Here is a 22,342-nt window from a genome sequence, read left to right on the forward strand (position 1 = left end):
GGTACAAAGAGGGGGCCAAAAATTTTTACACAGATTTTCCAGATCACAGGGGCTCTAACTCCCATGATATGGAAGGGATATCTGTATTAGATGCCCATGAGGATTCATGCACAAAGTTTTGCTGTATTTAGGTAAACAGAAGACAGTGTTGGTGATGAGACATACAAATCTTTAGTAGTAAGTAACCATTGTTGTTGTTTCGGACTCAATTAGTACCAAGGACTTCCTGCTACATCTAAAACTCTGTACCTACTCTGATGTTAAAAGTCATCCAGAATTACAAGCTTGTCCTATCATAACACTGATGATGAGGGTCTCTAGATAATAATAAAATTTTTCTGTGACCACATCAGGGTTTGTCATGGTGAAAGCATACACAATGATGATGGTGGTGTGGCACTTTCCTGCAAATGGCAATCGTATTGTCATTTGTGCCTGTCATTCACAGATTTTGATAGGCACACAAACTTGTTGACTAGATTAGTTTTGATTATAAAACTTACACCAGTTGCACTCCCCTCCCTATCACCTATAAATATAAGTTAAGGAGGCAAAGGGGTTAGTCACCTAGTGAAGAGAATACATAAATCATCTAATCAGTGTAAGAAGTTCTCCCTTTATTAAATCACTACCCTCCAAGCCTCATTAAATGACATTCATGATTTTGTTGTGATCTTTTGAGGTATTACAACTACAAAGTCCTTTAAAATAATTATCTCATTTGGCCCTCACAACAATGATGCAAAGCAAGACAAGTAGAACAAACTGGAGCTCAGATTAAATTAAGTAATTTGTCTGAATCAAACCTAGGTTAGTGATTCCAAGTCCACATCTCTTTCTAAGACACCAAGCCTCAGGATTAACACTGGCACTCAAAAATAATGCTTGGCCCCATTTCTGTACAGTAAACAAGGATGTCAGTTACTTACGAGTAAAGAATAAAAACAAATAAAAATTTTAAAGTTCATATTCCTATTTGACATTTGAAATGTCCTCCACACAACAATACATTCATAACAGATAAACTAATAGCCTAGAATATTAAATACTACTGCATACCAAAAATTAAGGAAAAAGGACTATCACTTCTAAAAATAATAACATGAAAATTTCAAGTCCTCCTTTTCCATGCCCACCTAAATAGAATTGGTACCATTACTGTCTGGGTTATCTTGTGGAGCTTTTTGACTCAAGCCCTTCACTAACAAAACTGGAGAAAAGCACCCTATTAAGCAGCCCGGCACTTTCCATTTGCAAACAATCATAGCTCAAGTTCTTTTAATAACAATGATTATACAATACCATCTGTGGCCTAAGCTGACAACAGACCTTTTTACTCATTACTCTCTCACTGTCCATTGACAATACACTAGTACTTTTCTTGCCTTTTCCTGTACACTGCCCTTAGAGGATTCACCCACCACAATCAGGGTGATAGGGGCCAGAAGGTTATGCTCTCTTTTCCTTAGAGCTCTTATGTTAGAAAACCAAGTTAATCCTTCTACTCAATTAGAGTGAGTGGCCTGTACCTATCTAGCACCACTGTCTATCCTTCAAACACTTCCTGGTAAGAAGCTACGTCTTTCCCCAAAAGATCACACATACAATATCTTGGAGTTGTCTGATCCCCAATACTGATTCCAAGTTCATTTCCATGAAGTTAGGGGATACATTATATAAATTAAGTACACATAGGCAAAATCCAATTTAATTCAACAAATATTGTTAGTCAAAAAAAGATAAAACATAATACTTTTAAGTAACATGATCTAGCAGCATACAATATAACACACATAACAAATAAAAAGGATTACCATTTTTTCTGAAAAGAACTAGACAGTTGGGGGCGGGGAGGGGCGCTAGGTGGCACAGTGAATAGAGCACCGGCCCTGGAGTCAGGAGGACCTGAATTCAAATCTGGCCTCAGACACTTAACCCAAAAAAACTAGCCGTGAGGCCTTGGGCAAGTTACTTAACCCCAATTGCCCTTCAAAAAGCAAAAAAAAAAAAAAAGAACTAGACAGTTTAACCCTCCAGCTCTTCTCTGAAACAAAATGACATCTTATAGCTCCAGGTGGAGTTTCTTCTAACTAAATACAATACTTCATCTTTCCAAGTAGAAAATTTTGGCTGTGACTGTGTTGTTTTCACTCTCTAGACAGGTTCTTGTTTTTATTACAAACTACTGCTTAGAGTTTCACTTATCTTTTTTAGGTATCATAAAAAGCTTATTTCCTAAATACTCTTCCAAAATAATCACCTACAGCTTTCTGCACATCACCCAAAAAAGAGAAAGCTCTTTAGAATTTATGAAAGGCAATGAAGCCTTTAAATATACCATACACCAAAATTATAGAGCATTATAATCAAATATTTAAGTTTTTAAGATTTCAAGAGAACACTAGTTTGCACAAAAGAAAGCATACAGAATAAAGAAACCGGTGCTCTGGGGTTCTGCCAGTAACTGACTACATGACCCTAAGCAAGTCCTCTGTGGGACTCAGTTTCTGCATCTGTAAAATATAGGAGACAGAATATATAGATGGTCTCTCAAATTCCTGCTGACTCTAGGATCCTATGAATTCAATTAAATGCACATAGTTTCTCAAAAGTACAAAAAGTCAGGACTTAGAAACTTGATATTAGAATCCTTTTGCTCACAATTAAATTATTCATAAAGAGGATATGCATATGCCAAATCAGCAAAATGACTAAGCAGTACAGGTGCAGAAAATATTAAAGAAAGGTACACTAAGTAAGTATGCACAACATTTAAACTGACATTTAAACATTTAAGTCAATGCCCTGTTTCCTCCTATTCTTTTACCTCCATCTCTGCCACAGTAGGTTTCCAAACCCAGACAGGTTTCCAAAAATTGTTTTGTGAATTACATCAATTACCAATGAGTAGGGATAATTTCACCAAAAGTACAGAAGGAATTTCAGTATAAAGAAAGCAAAAGAGTGAAAAAGTAAATTGATAGTTGCCCAAAACACTTAAAATGTTACAAGTTATCACAAAAGCAGTAAAAAGTCAAGCTATAAGTTAATATCTGTGTCAAAAACAAAACAAAATATATTCTCTGGAATTTTTAAAGAGCAATCAGTATGTCAGTTCTGGCTTCACCTATCTGCTTCCTAATAAATCTGCTGCTCTTTTGAGCTAAAAATGCCTAACTTACAATAACAGGTTGATGTGACTGCTACATATTGCACTTTAAGAAGCATTTAACTTCTGCTGAGATTTAATAGGGTGGAAACTACTTAAACTTTGGAAGAAAACTTCCTACAGTCATAAATGTCTGTACTCTCCTAAAAAATATATTTTATGAAATATATTTGCTAAGTAAATTATTTATAATTCCTTTTTAAGGAATCCTGAAGGTGACAAAAACCATTATGATTTGTGGTTCTTCTAACTATAAAAAAGGAATACTACTGACTACATCTTTCAATTTTTATGAATTGTTAACTAACCTGAAAAGATACTCAATAGCTATGACTAACATGACAAAACAAAAAAATTATAAATGCTGGAGAAGATGTGGGAAAATTGGTACACTAACACACTGTTGGTGGAGTTGTGAACTGATACAACCATTCTGGAGAGCAATTTGGAACTATACCTAAAGGACTATAAAAATGTGCATACCCCTTGACCCTGCATAATGCCACTTCTAGGGCTGTATCCCAAAGAGATCATACACATGGGAAAAGGAGCCATATGTACAAAAATATTCAGAGTAGCTCTTTTTGTGGTGACAAAGAATTGGAAATCAAGGGGATGCCCATCAACTGGGGAATGGCTGAACAAGTGGTGGTATATGAATATAATGGAATACTATTGTGCTATAAGATATGAGGGGCAGACAGACTTCAGAATAACCTGGAAATATTTAAATGAACTGATACTGAGTGAGGGGAGCAGAACCAGGAGATCAATGTACACAAATAAAGACACTCTGTATCTGTGATGACTAACTTTGATAGACTTGGCTTCTCTCAGCAATACAAGGTTCCAAGACAACTCCAAAAAACTCAAGTTGGAAAAAGCTATCCTCATTCAGAGAAAGAATTACAGAGCCTGAATGCAAACTGAAACAAACTATTTGCTCTCTCTTTTTTGTTTTGTTTCTTCTTTCTCGCGGCTCATTCCATTGGTTACAGTTCTTCTTTAAACATGATTAAAGTGAAAATCTATTTAATGTGAAGGTATATGTAGAACATATATTGAATTGCATGCCATCTTGTGGGGGAGAGAGAGAGGCTGGGGGTGGGGAGGCAATTTGGAACTTAAAAGCTTGTGGAACTGAATGTTATAAACAAAAAATAATTTTTTTTAAAAAGGTAATTAAGGGGCAGCTAGGAGGTGCAGTGAGTAAAGCACCAGCCCAGGAGTCAGGAGGACCCAAGTTCGGTTCCGGCATCAAACACTTAACACCCACACAAAAAAAACAAGCCATGTAACCGTGGGCAAGTTACTTAACCCCAATGCCTTTCAAAAGGCAAAAAAAAAAAAAAGGTAATCAATAGCTATCATAACTCTTTCCTAGAAAAATTCAAAGCAAGGCTACCAAATTTGATACATCAAAGGCTATTTATTATTCATTCTAACTGAATAGAAATGGCATAGTCAACATATGCCCTGTGTAGGCAGATAGAATGGACAGTTTCTATAGTCCTGTTTCTAGTGACTACAGTGCCATGTGTTTGGATCAAAAAGATAATACCAACAGAAGAAGATGGATTTCACAGGCACTAAGAGTTCAAGAGAAGCAGTTGACAAAAGGTAAAGAATTCCAATGAGGAATGAAAACAGGTAGCCATGGATCCTGAATCCAACTATAAGTGACCTTGCAACCCCTTAAAGGAAAGGAGTCTCCTCTCCAGGATCCCAAGCAAGTGGACCACAAATACTATTTTGCATAGCATAATCTTTGTTATTAAAAGTTTCCCCCCCAACATTTTATCGGGGCAGAGCCAAGATGGCGGAGTAGAAGCACGACCCTCCCGAGGCTCCAGCTTCCACCCTCCCCAATCCATGTAAAAAGGGGACTCTAAACAAACTTTGGAGCTGCAGAACCCACAAAATGACACAGAGAAGCTAACCTCCCGCTGAGAACAGCCCGGCAGGCCGGCAGGAATCGGCCAGCGCAACGCTCTGGGAGCCTAGGCTTTAGCCCCAGGGCGGGCCAGACCAGCCCCCTGCCAGAGGGACTCTAGATCAGCAGCAGCTGTGGCCGTTTGCAGATTTATCAACACGTAGATGCGAAGGACAAGGTGAGAGGCCAGTACAGTCTGGACTTTGGGACCCAGTAAGTGGGAGTGCGTGGCTTTCACGCCTGGGGCGAGAAACCGCTGAGACGCCAGCACAGCCTGCCAGCGCCACATGGCGGCTTCAGCTCCTGGCCTGCAGAGTGTAGGGGGACCAAGCACCAGTCTGAGGGGTCATCGCTCTTGCTTTAACCTGCTTGGATCTGGATTGCAGTCTAGGGTGGAGGTCCTGGGGTGTGTGTCCAGCTTGCCAGAGCATGTGGAGACCTCAGAGAGAGCACCCATCTAATACCTCCGGCAGCTGAGAAAACCCCAGCGTTTGGGACGAAAACTCCCCTGTCTGGTGGCAGAGTCCTACGGTGGCAAAAAGCCCAAAAGTCAAAAAATTGAGTGGCAAAATGAGCAGGCAAAGGAAACAAAGCAGACAGAAGATTCCAACATTACACTCCTATTTTGGGGATAAGAAGGAGCAAGGCATGGAACAGGAGGAAATCAGTGAAGTCAGAACTCCTGCACCAAAAGCTTCAAAGGAAAATACAAGCTGGTTACAGGCCATAGAGGACCTTAAGAAGCAGATAAGAGAAGTGGAGGAAAAATTGGGAAGAGAAATGAGAACAATGCAAGAAAATTATGAAATGAGAGTCAACAGCCTGACTGAAGAAAATAATACCTTAAAAAACAGACTGACTCAAATGGCAAAGGAGGCTCAAAAAGGCAATGAGGAGAAGAATGCCTTAAAAAGTCGAATTTGCCAGATGGAAAAAGAATCTCAAAAGCTCACTGAGGAGAATCATTGCTTCAGAATTAGATTGGAGCAAATGGAAGCTAATGACTTTACGAGAAATCAAGATGCTGTTAAACAGATCCAAACAAATGAAAGAATAGAAGGCAATGTGAAATATCTCATGGGAAAAACCACTGACCTGGAAAATAGATCCAGGAGAGAGAATTTAAAAATTATTGGACTGCCTGAGAGCCATGACCAAAGTAAGAGCCTGGAAAGCATCCTCCAGGAAGTTCTCAAAGAAAACTGCCCTGATGTTTTAGAACCAGAGGGCAAAATAGAGGTTGAAAGAATCCACCGATCACCTCCTGAAAAAGATCCCAAAAAGAAAACTCCTAGGAATATTATAGCCAGGTTCCGGAATTCCCAGATTAAGGAGAGAATATTACAAGCAGCCAGGAAGAAACAATTTGAATATTGTGGAAACACAATCAGGATAACCCAAGATCTGGCAGCTTCTACACTGAGGGATCGAAGGGCCTGGAATGTGATATTCCGGAGGTCAAGGGAGCTGGGATTAAAACCAAGAGTCACCTACCCAGCAAAACTGAGTATCATGTTTCAGGGGAAAATATGGTCATTCAGTGGAATACAGGACTTTCAAGCATTCTTGCTGAAAAAACCAGAGTTGAATAGAAAATGTGACATTCAGATACAAGAAGCAAGAGAAGCATGAAAAGGTAAACAGGGAAAAGAAATCATAAGGAATTTATCAAAGTTGAACAATTTTTTTTTAAAGCAATTGGGGTTGAGTGGCTTGCTCGGGGTTGCATGGCCAGTTGTTGTTTCTGGGTGTGGTGCTGAGTGTCCGGATTTGATCTGGGTCGTCCCGGCACTGGGGCCGGTGCTCTTGCTGGCTGAGCCACCTGGCCAAAGTTGAACTATTAACATTCCTACATGGAAAAACAATAATTGTAACTTATGAAACTTTTCTCAGTAGTTGAAGGGATTAGAAATATATATATGTCTTTATATGAGGGTATGCAGGCATATGAATATATATGTGAATGTGTGTATATACGTTTACAGACATAGATAGAGGGCACGGGACCAATTTAACAGGAAGGGATGATACTTAAAAGGTGAAATTAAGAGGTGAGAGGAATATAATGAGAGGAGATGGGGAGAGACAGAGTGGGGCAAACTATCTCATACAGAAGAGGCAAGGGAAAATGGTTACAATGGAGGGGAAGAATAGAAAGGCAAAAGGGAATGGGTCAACCTTATTCCTATTGAATCTGGCTTGAGGAGGGAGGGAAATACACACTAAATAGGGGATCTCACCCTCCAGGAGAATAGGGGGGGAAGGGGATGTGAGGGAGGATGATGGAAGGGAGGGCAGGCTGGGGGGGAGGGAAGTTGGAAGCACCCACTTGTGAAAAGGGACAGGATCAAAGTAGAGAACAGAACAAGTGGGAGGTGGGATAGGAGGGAGGGAAATATAGTCAGTCTTTTACAATACATCTACTATGTTATTGTTTTGCATTAGCCGCACGTGTACAACCTATACTGAACTGTTTGTCTCCCCAGTGGGGGTGGGTGGCAGGGGGGGAAGGGAATGAATCTGGAATTGAAAGTTTTAAAAATCAAATATTCATACATATATATGTGTGTGTGTGTGTGTGTGTGTGTGTGTGTGTGTGTGTGTAAAAAAAATAAAGAGAATTTTATCACACATACAAAAAAAACAGTTTCCCTCCCCCGCCCCTCCCCCCCGCCTAGGGGCAGCTAGGTGGTACAATTAATAGAGCACCAGGCCTGCAGTGAGGAGGACCTGGGTTCAAATATAGCCTCAGACACAACACAAAAACTAGCCATGTGACCTTGGGCAAGTCACTTAACCCTAATTGCCCTCCAAAAAGCCAAAAAAAGAGGAGGGGGGTGTGATTTGAATGATCACTGTTACAAATAGGAAAGTACTAGGTACATTTCCAAGGTTTCTATGTAAGGATTCAGGCCAAAAGTTTGACAAACCCCAAAAGACTGTATTCACTCTGACAAAAGGGTGACAAATATTTACTTAAGTTTATTTAAAAGCATATAATCATAACAATTTTTCATACTGATGCTTTTTAAAGTTTTTTTCCTTCCTCCAAAAGAGCTGAGAAGTTAAACAAATTCAAAATTAAAGTCTCATAATAAGCACCTCAAGCTCAAAATGTCCAAAACAGAACTCATTACCTTTTCCCAAAACCCTACTCCTCTTCTAAACTTTCCAATTTTCATTAAAGACACCACCAACCTTCCATTACCCAGTGTTAGCCTTGATTCCTCACCCACGCCAAAAATTTAATCAGCTGACAAATCTTACCATATCTATCTCCAGAACACCTCTTGGATACATCCTCTTCTCTCCAGTCACACAGTCACCACTCTAGTTCAAGACAACTTCACCATGACTGGCCTATATGAACTCCCTGCCTCATTTATCTCCCCATTCTAATCCATCTCCAAAGTGATCTTCCTATAATGAACATCTGACCATTTCATACACAAACTTCAGTGACCTCTAGGTCACCTCTAGGATCAAATATAAACTCTTCTATTTAGCATTTAAAGCTCTTCACAATCTGGCCCTACAAACACCAAGCAAAGCAGTCTAAAAGAGATCTAATGTTCTCTCCTCACCTCCACCTCTTGGAATGTCAGGCTTCAAGACTTAGCTGAAGAAGAAACACCTTTACTGGCTTCCCTGGCTGCTAGTGCTTCTAAGGTTACCATGAATGTGTTTTTATGCATTCTGTTTATGTTTACAAATGTGCATATTTCAAAGCTCCTTAAGGAACTGTCTTTGTAGTCTGGAACTCTAATATGGTTGCTTACATCATAGAAATTAAACTATGGCTCATTTCAAGAAAAAAGAAAGCCCAAGAGCATAATTACATTGAGTAAATTTTAGGTGATATATTTGCATCCTAATCCTATCCTTATAAACCCCCCCAAAAAATATGAAAATCTCTATCCTGACCCTTAAGTTCATAGTTTCTCAATTAAGAATAACAGTAATACACCAAGGAGTTCCAAGTATGCATACATGATGAGGTCTTTTGAGTTAGGGCCAATGGTGAAAATTACAAGGAAGAATATTTCAATTTGAATTCCTAGAAAAATTAGAGCTATCTTAATAAGGAATAGGCTGCCTCCTAATGCTGCAAATTCCTCATTACTGGTGAGATTCAAATAGAACATTTCAGAGATTTGTGAGAAAAGATTGAATTAGATGATTTCTGAGTTCACTTCAAACTATAGATTCCTTGATTCCATGAAGTCTGTTGTAAAGAAATTGTAAAGACTGTAAAGAAATAGATCTTATTTACACAACCATGCAACAAATTAATGTCATTACCTTGTATTCATACCAGATACCATTTTGTTATTTTAACATTAGCTACAAAACAGAGCAAAGAACTATGTCCAGTCTGCAAACAAAAATAAACAATGATCTGCCCAAGCCTCATCTTCCTATTATAAATGTGACACTTCACAAGTTAGGTAAAAACTAGTCACATAAATATTCACTGATATTCACATCACCAATAATTAGATGATACCTCTAATGTAAATACAATGTAAATGCACATTGACATTAGAGTAAAAGCAAAGCTAAGAAATATAATTAAATTTCCACTATATGTGGAAATTTGAATTAAGAAAACTATAATTATCCCTCTGGAGACAATATTGATGGAGCATATAAATGGTAGAAAGCTAACAAGAAGTTTTAAAAGTGTGAGAAGGAACAGGTTGATTCAACTGGATATATGTACATTGCATGTATGCTTTCTACTTCTAAATCTATTTCCCTATCTATACTCCTATGTGTATGATTTACTTGGAAAAAAAAAAGATATTTTGTTTACAATTTCAATTTCAGGAGTATCCTTAGGCATAAAAATAGAATAGGAGAGAAGGCAAATAGCTTGAAACCTCACCTTACTCATCTTAACAGCAATGGAGTTCATTAGTGATCAGTTAGTAAAACTGCTCATCCAATTCTGGAAGGCATTTTTAAAAAGTAAAAATATGTCTATACAATATCAATATTAGACGAAGCAAAAATCTTTAGTAAACTTCAGCCATTAAAAAAAGGGTATTTACATTTTAAAGGGAAAAAAGCAAGTTATTAAAAGACATATTAGGAGAATGTGGCTTTGCAAATGAATGTTTCCTGTATTTTAAAAGTATTTTAAGATAGGGTGGAGCCAAGATGTAAAGACAGGGTAAAAGAGTAAAGGCAGGGACCCGCCTAAGCTCTCCCCCAAACCTCTCCAAATACTTATAAATAATGACTCTAAACAAATTCTAGAGCAACAGAACCCACAAAAAGAAGTAGTGAAATAATTTTCCTGCCCAAAACAACTGAGAAGGTTGGCGGGAAAGGTCTGTTGCACCAGGGTGAGGAACGCAATCCAGAACAGATCAGACTGCAAACTAGAAACATGCCTTGGGGTGACTGAATCAGTGGCAGCAGTGACAGCTTCCAGACATCTTAGCCCGTAGATGGTAAGAGGACCAGACAGTGGGTCAGAAGGAGATTTACAGGGGTCCTTTTGCTGGCACCAGGGGCAGGACTCTGTTACACTGCCCATACTTGGATCTGGGTCTTAGTCCTGGGCCTTAGTCCCAGAGCAAGGAGAAGCACTAGTACACCAGACCTTGTGGCCACAGTGGAGCAGGCTCCCTGGTCACACTTCTGGAGTTGAAAAGAGAGCTTGTGATTACTCACAAACCAGTGCACAGTGCAAATGAGTAGTAAAAACCTCTCCCTAGATCATACCACCTCCAAAGAGTCAAAAATTTACAGGTCACCACAATTATCTTAGAAAATTGCTGCACAAAAAACAGAAGCTAGAGACAGAGCCCCCTCATTTGGGAAGTAGTGTGCCTCTTCAGCACTGAGTTAAAGTCAAGAAATAGGCTGGAAAAATGAGCAAACAATAGGAAAAAAAATTCTGACCATAGAAAGTTTTGGTGACAAGGAATATCAAAACACACAGTAAGAAGAAGACAACAAAGTCAAAATTCCAGCATCTAAAGCCTCAAAGAACAATATGAATTGGTCTCAGGCCATGGAAGTTTTCAAAAGGCACAAAAATCCAATGAGAGAAGAATGCCTTGAAAGGAAAAATTGGCCAAATGGAAAAAGATGTATAAAAATTCACCGAAGATAACTCCTTAAAAAGCAGAATTGGCTAAAGGGAAAAGGAGGTACAAAAGCTCACTGAAGAAGATAATTCCTTAAAAGTTAGAATTGGATAAGTGGAATCTTGGAACACCTTTATGAGACATCAAAAAACAATCAAACAAAATCAAAAGAATGAAAATTTTAGGAAAATGTGAAATATCATGGAGTCACAGTGGGGATAACACAAGATTTAGCAGGTTCTACTGATTAAAAGATCAGAGGGCTTGGAATATGATGTTCTGGAGGGCAAAAAAGCTAGAATGACAGTCAAGATTCACCTAGCCAGCAAAAACTGAGTATAATCCTTCAGAAGAAAAAAATAGACATTCAATGAAATAGAAGACTTTCAAGCATTCCTGATGAAAAGATCAGGGCTAAATAGAAAATTTGACTTTCAAATACAAAATGCAAAAAAAAGCATAAAAAAGTAAACAAAAAGAAAAATCATAAGGAATTCAACAGAGCTAAACTGTTTATATTCCTGCATGGGAAAATAACATTTTAACTCCTAAAAACTTTCTCAATATTAGGGCAGTTAGAAGGAGTACACATAGACAGAAAGCAGAGGTGTGAGAAGTGATGGTATGATTATGTAAAAAAATTAAGGGATGAGAAAGAAGAATGAACTGGGAGAAGGGAAAAGGGAGAGGTAGAATGGGATAAATTATCTGACATAAAAGAGGCTTGAAAGAGATTTATGAACCTTGCTATCATTGGAATTGTCTCAAAAAGGGGATAATATATACACTCAAGTTGGGTGTAGAAATCCATCTTACTATACAGGAAAATAGGAAGGGAAGGAGATAAGAGGAAGAGGTATGGGGTGGTTGACAGAAAAGAGGGAAGTCTGTGGGAGATAAAAGTCAGAAGCAAAACACTTTTCAGATTGGACAGAGTAAAAGGAGAGAGAATAGGATAAACAAGGGGGAAACAGATTGGAAGGAAATATATAGCTGGTAATCATTAAAGTGAAAAAAATATATAGGAAAAATATAAGGAAATATATAGCTGGTAATCATTAAAGTGAAAAAAAATTTTACAGTGAAACTTAACTCTGATAAAGACTTCATTTCTCAAACATATAAAAAATTGAGTCAAATTTATAGAAATAAGAGTCATTCCTCAATTGGTCAAAGGATATGAACAGGCCGTTTTCAAAGTAATCAAAGCTATCTATATTAACCTAAAAAATGCTCTAAATCAATACTGAAGAAATTCAAATTAAAACAACTCTGAATTACCTACCTCACACCTGTCTGATAGATTAATATGATAGAAAAGGAAAATTAAAACACTAATGTAATATTAGTAAAGCTGTATACTGATTCAACCATTCTGGAGAGAAATTTGGAACTATGTTCAAAGGGCTATAAAACCATGCATCATACTCTTTGACCAACTAATACCACTACTAGGTCTGTATCCCAAAGAGATAAAATAAAAAAAGGAAAAGGATCTATATGGACAAAAATATTTATAGCAGCTCTTTTAGTGGAGGCAAAGAATTGGAAATTGAGAGGATGTCCCTCAATTTGGGAATGACTGAACAAGTTATTGTATACGATTGTAATGAAATACTATTGTACTTTAAGAAATGAAGAGCAGGATGCTCTCAGAAAAACCTGGAAAGACTTACATGAACTGATGAAAGTGAAATAAGCAGAACCATGAGAACAATGCACACCATAACAGCAATATTGTACCATGATCTACTACTATGAATAACTTAGTTAATCTCAGAAATATAATGATCCAAGACAATTCTTTGGACTTATGATGAAAGGTGCTATCCATCTCCAGAGAAAGAACTGGTAGAGACTGAATGCAGATCAAAGATACTTCTTTTTGACTTTATTTTTCTTGGGTTTTCTCTGTCTGCGTTTTCTTTCACAGAATGATTTACTTGGAAATGTGTTTTACATGACTATACATGTATCATCTATGTCAAATAGCTTGCCTTCTCAATGAGTGGGGGAGAGAGGATGGGAGAGAATTTGAAACTCCAAATTTGAAAGAAAAAAATGTTAAAATTGTTTTACATGTAACTGGGAAAAACAAAATATTAAATAAGACTTTTTTAAGTATTTCAAATAGTAGAATAAAATGAAATCTATCCTGAACCTGCTGTTCAAGTTGGAGACACAAAACACACTAACAAAGGTTCCTCTTCCACCCTTGGTGACCTCCGAGATTTTAAAATAAGACAAATTAAGTCAGGCAGAGATTTACAAGGCCCCCATTTCCCGCCTCTCCCTACCTCCACCTCACCTCCCCATCATTGGCAGGAACACATCCCACAGCCATCACTAGGATATTCAGTTTAAGTCCTTCTTTGTGGTTAGACTTTCCTTTCAGAACTGATGTTTTTCTTGGACGACTTTATAGTGGGGGCAGTAGGGTGGGACAAGATCTAAGGACTGAGGTAATAATATCCAAATATCTACTATAGCTAACGGTCAAGACACCTCCACATTTAACCCCTGTCATTTTCTTGCCAGTCAAGGAACTGAGTGGGGGAGGGAAATTTTTTTTTTTAATTTAAAGCAGGCATGATTTAGGAAGAAAGGTTGGGAGTGATGGGTCTCAAGAGTTCCCTAGAAGGATGAGTCCCTTTGAATCACTTTGAAACAGCTTGTTCTAAGGGATAAAGAGTCTAGCTGCTTTTTTATTATTATTATTAGTTTTATTGATGTGTTTGTGGGTGTTTGTGTGAGCGGCAATGAAGACTTCCAAAGCTTTCGAAGCTTTGGGGCTGGGGGTAGAGGGGAGTCAGTGAGTCCTAGGCAGAGATCGGGGAGCGGGAACAAAGCTGACCCACTTCTCCAGCCCCGCCCTCTCTAGCAGCAGCCCCAGGCCTGGGGGGCATCCAACTGGTAAGGGTTGGGGGAGGAGGAGAAGGAAGAGGAGGAGGAGGAGGAAGGGTGGGGGGAGGAAGGACAGAAAGCTTCCTTCCTAGTCTCAGCGTCCGCTCCCAGGACCGAAGCCGCGGGCTGGCTGGGAGGGAAGGGCCCCCAGGGCCTCCAGTCAGTCCGGCCTCTTCCTCCCACAGGACTGAAGCCTCCGCCTCCCCCAGCCCTGGGCCCGGACCCGGGGTCCGAGCCTGAGGGAAATGACCGTCCACAGTCCCCAGCGCCTGGGCCGGGCCGGGCAGGGCCTCGCCTTGCACAGCCCTACTCCCCAGGCCCAAAGCCCGCTGCTTGCCTCCGGTTTCTCTAGCCCCAGGCCTCCCTCTCCCCGCCGGAGGCCACAGTGAGATGCGGTCCATCCCCACACCCGGTCCTGGGAACGAACAGGGGACTCCCGGAGCTACCCCTGGAGCCAAGAAGGGGGAAGTCAGGACTTACCTGTCATTACTTTCTACGCCATCTTGGATCCACTTGTCAACGTCCCCACAAAGCATTATGGGAAAGAAAGAGCCTTTAAAGTGACTCCCCCCCCCCCCCACAAACCCCCACACACCCCCAGCGTAACAAAAAAAAAGAGGGGTAGAAGGCTGCTGTATTACCATGCAAATGGGAGTAGCGGAACCCCCCCCCGGGGGGGGGGCCCCCCCCCCCCCCCCCCCGAGGGGGCCCGCGCCCCCCCCATCCCCCCCCCCCCCCCCCCCCCCGCCCCCGCCTCTTCCGCTACTCCCATTTGCATTTGAAATTTACAGCCTACTTTAACCTCTTGTTTTGTTTGTTACTGTAGTTATTTTCCTCTTTTTTTGGGGGGGGGGGGGGGGGAAGAAACAGGTCCTGCTTGGGGATTTGGGGATTCTAGGCACCCCTCCCCCAAAACTTTTTGACCACTTTTTTTTAACCACTCTTCTTCCCTTTGCTGTTACCCGCCAGTCTTGACCCAGACCCCAGCATCCTGTACTTGTAGATTTTTCCTGCTCGGTAGTTGAGAATATTTGTTGATTTTATTTCGATGCATTTAGATATTTATTAATAACTTAAAACTGCATTAAGACTTTAGGGACACCGTGTGTGTATAAGTGTGTAGTAATAAGTACGCATTTCAAGGTTTAATAGTTTACAACTGTACTAAGACTTTTAGGACACTCACTATTTATAATAATATTTAAGCTTTAATAGCTTAACTGCAGTAAGACTTTTGGGACATCCTATATGGTATAATTGCTACATATGTATTATATATTGAGATATCTATATATAGATATCTATATGGAGATGGTTTCTTTTCAGAGAACAGTTCCCCTTTCCCTTCCCTCCCCCAAAGGAATGCATGTTTAGCTCTGGCTTGCAAACTCCCAACAGGCTTGCTTGGCACTGTCCACTCGGGGAAAGGAGCAGAGACATGGAAATTCAGCAACAGAAGAGGGTTGTCCCTTGGCAGGGGCAGTTATTTGTTTTCCTGTTTGTTTAGCTATTTGGCTGTCTATTTAACTGTATTTATCCGCAGTTTCAAAGGTGCGCTTTTTTTTTTTTTTTTTTGCATTGCCTTCTCTCTCTCCTGGGACACTGTGCATGTCTTGTGGACATCGTGTTCTGGAGAAAACTGTCATCATGAGGGGTTTGGTTTTGTTTTTTAATTTTTGGGTTTTTTTAAAGGATAGACGATTTCATTTTTGCTTGTTTGTCCGCCCTTCCTCCTACAGTCTCTCTAGCCACCCCAAGGTGAATGATTTAACCAGAGACCTTTTCCTTCCCTATCCCACTCCCCACCTCCCTGGGCCAAGAATGTGGCATTAAGTCTAGCCTGTTTCACCCTTTTAAGCCTATTATTTCTCGGAGCCCAAACTCTAGTAACTCAACTGTAGAAGGAAACCCTGTGGCATGTGGAGGGGCTGAAGGAAATATACGCCTAGAGCCTTTTGCTGACGCCAAGCACCTAAAAGAATGAACTGTTTAAATTCTCGATGCGGTCCTGTCTATAACTAGCCCCTCCAATTCTGGAACCTGTGTTTCCTTGTGTGTATATATGCTCATGATTAGAAATTGCTCAGCCTGTAGAAACCAGGGAGCAGTCAATTCCCATGAACTCTAGGCACTTAATCTCTGCCTCTGCCTTGAGTCAAAGTTTTAAAGCTTTCAGCCTTTCCCTTCCCCAAAAGAAAATGAAAGAACTAATTTAACTGTTATTTCAAACACCTTGATGTGATGAGGGCAGTACAAATTTACCTAGGCTATCTAGGCAGAAATAATAGCTAGAGGCAAGGGATCCCTCCCTCCACCTCCACCAAGGAGTCATCAGTGCTTAGTCTCAGCCAGTGAGGCAGAGATTTCAACATCTCTTTCTGTGCCCAGTCTTGAATCAATTCATGCAAGAATAAAGCAGAACAAGGGGGAGGAGAGCTATAGCAGCAATTCTGCTATTCAGTTTTCCAACAGCCTTTACTGGTCTGCCTCCTTCTTCCCTGTTTTTGCTCAGATTGAAAAGATAGTATTTATCCATCATTTGAGCTGGTAAAAGAGATCATCTGAGACTTCATTTTTCAAATGCCTCAAGTAACACTGCATTTTATTGAAGTCCTGGGATGGACTTGACTAAAGTCCTACATGGTGGAGGTGATCTGGGTGCTATGACAAGGAAGTGCTGGTTTCTACAGGTCCAGTATTCTGTTATCTAAGAATCATTCTGTGTATAAAGATTTTCATCAACGGGTGATAAAAGTTTTTTTTTTTAATTTTTCAAATTCTTTATTAACTTCTGATTTACGTCATTCATTTCTGCCAGATTTTGAGTTGCAAATTTTCTCCCCGTTTTTCCCCTACCCACCGCCCCAAAATAGCAGTCCCACAGGATATCCCCTCCTCCAATCTGCTCTCTCCCATATTTTCTCCCATACCACTTTTGACGTTTCCAATGGATCTCTATGCCCCACTGCCTGTATATCTTATTTCCCAATTACATGTAAAATAGTATTAATAATAGTGTGTGTATATATATATATATATATATATATATATTTGAATATTTGATTTTAAAACTTTGAATTCCAGATTCATTCGCTTCCTCTCTTGTCACCCACCTTTACTGGGAAGATAAGCAGTTTAGTATAGGTTGTACATGTGTGGCTAATGCAAAACAATAACATAGTAGATATATTGTAAAAGACTGACTATATTTCCCTTCCTCCTATCCCACCTCCCACTTGGTCTATTCTCTACTTTGATCCCATCACTTTTCAAAAGTGGGTGCTTCCAACTTCCCTCCCCCCCTCCCTTCCATCATCCTCCCTCTCATTCCCTTCCCCCCTACTTTCCTGGAGGGTGAGATACCCTATTTAGTGTGTATTTCATTCCCTCCTCAAGCCAAATTCAATGGAAATAAGGTTGACGCATTCCCTTTTGCCTTCCTAGTCTTCCCCTCCATTGTAACCATTTTCCCTTGCCTCTTCTATATGAGATAGTTTACCCCATTCTATCTCTCCCCATCTCCTCCCATTATATTCCTCTCTCAGCTCTTAATTTCACCTTTTAAGTATCATCCCTTTCCTGTTAAATTGGTCCTGTGCCATCTATCTATGTATACCTGTAAACATATATACACACATTCACATATATATTCATATGCCCATATACCCTCATATATAGACATACATATATATTTCTATTCCCTTCAGCTACTGAGAAAAGTTTCAAAAGTTACAATTATTGTTTTTCCATATAGGAATGTTAATAGTTCAACTTTGATAAGTTCCTTATGATTTCTTTTCCCTGTTCACCTTCTCATGCTTCTCTTGCTTCTTGTATCTGAATGTCACATTTTCTATTCAACTCTGGTTTTTTCAGCAAGAATGCTTGAAAGTCTTCTATTCCACTGAATGACCATATTTTCCCCTGAAACATGATACTCAGTTTTGCTGGGTAGGTGACTCTTGGTTTTAATCCCAGCTCCTTTGACCTCCAGAATATCATATTCCAAGCCCTTCTGTCCCTCAGTGTAGAAGCTGCCAGATCCTGGGTTATCCTGATTGTATTTCCACAATATTCAACTTGTTTCTTCTTGGCTGCTTGTAATATTCTCTCCTTAATCTGGGAATTCCAGAACCTGGCTATAATATTCCTAGGAATTTTCTTTTGGGGATTTTTTTTCAGGAGGTGATCGGTGGATTCTTTCAACCTCTATTTTGCCCTCTGGTTCTAAAACATCAGGGCAGTTTTCTTTGAGAACTTCCTGGAGGATGCTTTCCAGGCTCTTACTTTGGTCATGGCTCTCAGGTAGGCCAATAATTTCTAAATTATCTCTCCTGGATCTATTTTCCAGGTCAGTGGTTTTTCCCATGAGATATTTCACATTGCCTTCTATTCATTCATTTGTTTGGATCTGTTTAACAGCATCTTGATTTCTCATAAAGTCATTAGCTTCCATTTGCTCCAATCTAATTCTGAAGCAATGATTCTCCTCAGTGAGCTTCTGAGATTCTTTTTCCATCTGGCAAATTCGGCTTTTTAAGGCATTCTTCTCCTCATTGCCTTTTTGAGACTCTTTTGCCATTTGAGTTAGTCTGTTTTATAAGGTGTTATTTTCCTCAGTCAGGCTGACTCTCATTTTGTAATTTTCTTGCATTGTTCTCATTTCTCTTCCCAATTTTTCCTCCACTTCTCTTATCTGCTTCTTAAGGTCCTCTATGGCCTGTAACCAGGTCGTATTTTCCTTTGAAGCTTTTGGTGCAGGAGTTCTGACTTCACTGTCTTCCTCCTGTTCCATGCTTTGCTCCTTTATGTCCCCAAAATGGCAGTCTAATGTTGGAATCTTCTGTCTGCTTTGTTTCCTTTGCCTGGTCATGTTGCCCCTCAGTCACTTGACCCCTGGGCTTTTTGCCACAGTAGGACTCTGCCACCAGACAGGGGAGCTTTCGTCCCAAGAGCTGGGGTTTTCTCAGTTGCCAGAGGTATTAGATGGGTGCCCTCTCTAAGGTCTCCACACACTCTGGCAAGCTAGACACACACCCCAGGACCTCCACCCTAGACTGCAATCCAGATCCAAGCAGGTTAAAGCAAGAGCAATTACCCCTCAGACTGGTGCTTGGTCCCCCTACACTCTGCAGGCCAGGAGCTGAAGCTGCCACATGGAGCAGGCGGTTTCTCGCCCTGGGGGCAAAAGGCATGCACTGCCACTTACTGGGTCCCAAAGACCTCTCACTTTGTCCTTTGCATCTATGTGTTGATAAATCTGGAAATGGCCACAGCTGCTGCTGATCTGGAGTCCCTCTGGCCGTGGCTGGTCAGGCCTACCCTGGGGCTAAAGCCTTGTTGTGGGGCTGGGCTCGGCTCCCAGAGTGCTGCACTGGCCAATTCCTGCCGGCCTGCCAGGCTGTCCTCAGTGGGAGGTTAGCTTCTCTGTGTCATTTTGTGGGTTCTGCATCTCCAAAGTTTGTTTAGAGTCCCCTTTTTACATGGATTGGGGAAGGTGGAAGCCGGGGCTTCGGGGAGGTCCTGCTTCTACTCTGCCATCTTGACTCCACCCGACCAGGTGATAAAGTTTTGAAACACTAATTCAAAAACTATCTTCTAAGGAATGGAGAAATTGCTCATTTGTGTCATAGAAGGGAGAATCAGCTATGACTGACAAAATCATAGATCTTTTGAAACACTGAAGTACTAAGACTGAAGGGTTAATTTACAGCAATCAAGTCAACAAGGCGACCCGGGTGTCTGTATTGTGCCTGGCTCTGTGCTAAGTGCTTCAGAACACAAAGAAAGGCAAGTCATCAAAAATCAATAAAGTCACTACTCTCAAAGATCACGCGGCCTCATGTGGGAGCCAACATACAAACAGCTATGTGCAAATATGATACAGAGAGGATGAATGGGAGATAGTATCGGAGCGAAGACAATAGCATGAAGAGAAATTGGGTTAGCTAAGACTTGAAGGAAACCAGGAAGCAGAGAAAGGAAGGGAGTCAACATTGGCCTTATCACTCTACCCAGTTCTGTTTATTATTTTGCTTTGCAGATGTTCTGATCCATCTCCAAAGTTTACTTTTTAACGGAGAAACCCTGGAGACAAAAATAAGCTGGGTAGTGAGGAAAGTACCCAAAAGTAGACTGGACCTGATTTAAGCCAATCACTCAGTATTTTAGTTTCAACACTGGAACAAAATGAGACATTTGTAGGTCATTCAACAAGTTTTTAAAAATGAGATTTACTTCACCATAGTAAAAGAAAAGCATTCAATAAGGATAATCATTGCATACACATCAATACGATTTGGCTGAGTGAAGCTCCCTTACCTTTCATTTTCTACCAGCCAAAATTCTGAAAGGACACCTGGAGCTCTTCTGGATGTTTTGTACTCAAAACAAATAGAAAATCATGTCAACAGCCTTTAGTCCTCTGAGCCGACCAAGTCTCAAGAATGGTGTCAATACCTGTTAAAGAAAAGCTAGTCTAACTTGCATGAAGGCAGGGGTTTGCTCTACCACAAGAGCTGGCAAATACTGTTTAAGGAGTAGGAAGGAGTAACTCACTTCACCCTATAATTGAGGAGGAGGTGTGGGTCTAGGGAGCCCCATTCCACTTGAAGATATTATAGACCTCCCCGCTTTGTCAAAAAGTGGGGGGGGGGCAGCTAGGTGGCAAAGTGAATAGAGCAGGGGCCCTGAACCCGAGTTCAAATCCAACTTCAGACACTTGACACACTTACTAGCTGTGTGACCTTGGGCAAGTCATTTAACCCCAATTGCCTTCCCTTCCCCCCACCAAAAAAAAAGGGAGGGGCACCAACAATGGAGTTAGATACGCCTGCTTTCTTGGAGTGACACAGCAACTTTTGATTAGTCTGACCACTTAGGGTCAAGGAAGATGGACTTTTGCATGTCAGGAAGATGCACTTTAGTTAGTCTTTAAAGCTATAGAGATGATTCTACCTGTGCTCCTCGTGCCTTGAGCCTTACACTGTGGCTTTCTATTGAAGGAGCCAAACCCACTGAAAGTGTCCCATTTCAAAAAGCCTGTCCAGTTAAGCCTTCAGAATGTCACTTGCCTAGCTGTCAGGTCCAACTGACACAGGCTCAACTGCTACTCACATGGAACCCATGTGCACTTTGACCTTCAAAGGTCTCTTTTGCATATTTACTACTATCACCAAAATCAGTACTCTTGAAGGGTCCTGGCACCTAATAAAGAGGTAAAATGTCTCTCTTTCTGCCTCATATTCTAACCCTACTCCCAGAAAAGCTCTAAAACAAAGCTTAGTTATGGCTTATGTTCTAGGTATCTCTAAGATGTAGTCAACAGGGTCCTTCCTAGGAAAGGAACTCAATGGACAATAACAGTATCAGATATGACATCTGTTTATTTACTACTGAAAATTCGTAGTCTCAAGACAATTAAAAGCAAAGTATAAATTTTTTTAAAACCTCAGTCCATTTTTATGTGCTCTGCCCCTCTCCCTTCCCATCCCTTCTAAGTAAAGGCTTGTAATGGGAATGCAAATTTGGAAGATCTTCCCTGCCCCTAGGCTAAAAAGTGCACCTGAAGCCTGGGGTGGGAGGCTTGTTTTTCAGTAGATACTTCTTGATTGGCCAGTGAGTCAATAAGGTTGTTACATTCTCTGAGCCAGGAGAAGGCTATATAAGCCCTGATGTGTAGCTTTGTTTTGGGACTCACTTTGAGAAGTGTTCTGTGATTTGATCTGAATTCTGGGAAGCCGTTGTTGAGTGTCCCCCGGCTTTGAAAAACCCAGATGTGGAAACCCAGATGTTGACTGGGTTTGGATGTAATGGTTGGACAGTTTGGAAAGCTGTCTACTTGATCTGTTAATGTCTTGATAATTCTGTCTGTATATTTTGAAGTTTGGGGTGCTGACCTTTTTCCCCTGAACAAGGTAAACGATATATGTCTGACTGATTAAAGTAAGCTTGTTAACCCATTTTGAGTTGCTTTCCTTTAACAAAGCAGATCCAAGAACCTGTGGTAGCTGCAAACCCTGAGGACGCTTGGGGTGCTTGCCGCTACAAGGCTGTTTGTAAAGCTATTTCACTTGAACTTCAGACCTATATTGTCTGAGCATTTCACAAGGTTCATATCTTCTGGGCAGCTGGGCATGAACTGCAAGATTCTCCAAGAAGTATGCTCTTAAGGAAATTACCTCCTACTGATCAGTCAGCACCCTACTCCTAGGGAATTATGGAATGCATGAAGCA

General features: G+C 40.5%; 1 protein-coding gene across 2 annotated transcripts in view; it reads right to left on the bottom strand.

The window, feature by feature from the left end:
- Window positions 1–14,688, bottom strand: part of HELZ (helicase with zinc finger) — a 293,362-nt gene extending 278,674 nt beyond the window's left edge. For both annotated transcript variants that reach the window (XM_069076607.1, XM_069076606.1), the window contains exon 1: window positions 14,588–14,688. The gene's annotated coding sequence lies outside the window, so the exon portion shown is untranslated. The remainder of the gene's footprint in view (window positions 1–14,587) is intronic.
- Window positions 14,689–22,342: the final 7,654 nt, after the last annotated feature.

This window comes from Petaurus breviceps, unplaced genomic scaffold (genome assembly GCF_028583685.1).
Source record: "Petaurus breviceps papuanus isolate PSGF00001 unplaced genomic scaffold, PetGlider_PUasm1.0 90925, whole genome shotgun sequence".
NCBI classification, from domain to species: domain Eukaryota; kingdom Metazoa; phylum Chordata; class Mammalia; order Diprotodontia; family Petauridae; genus Petaurus; species Petaurus breviceps.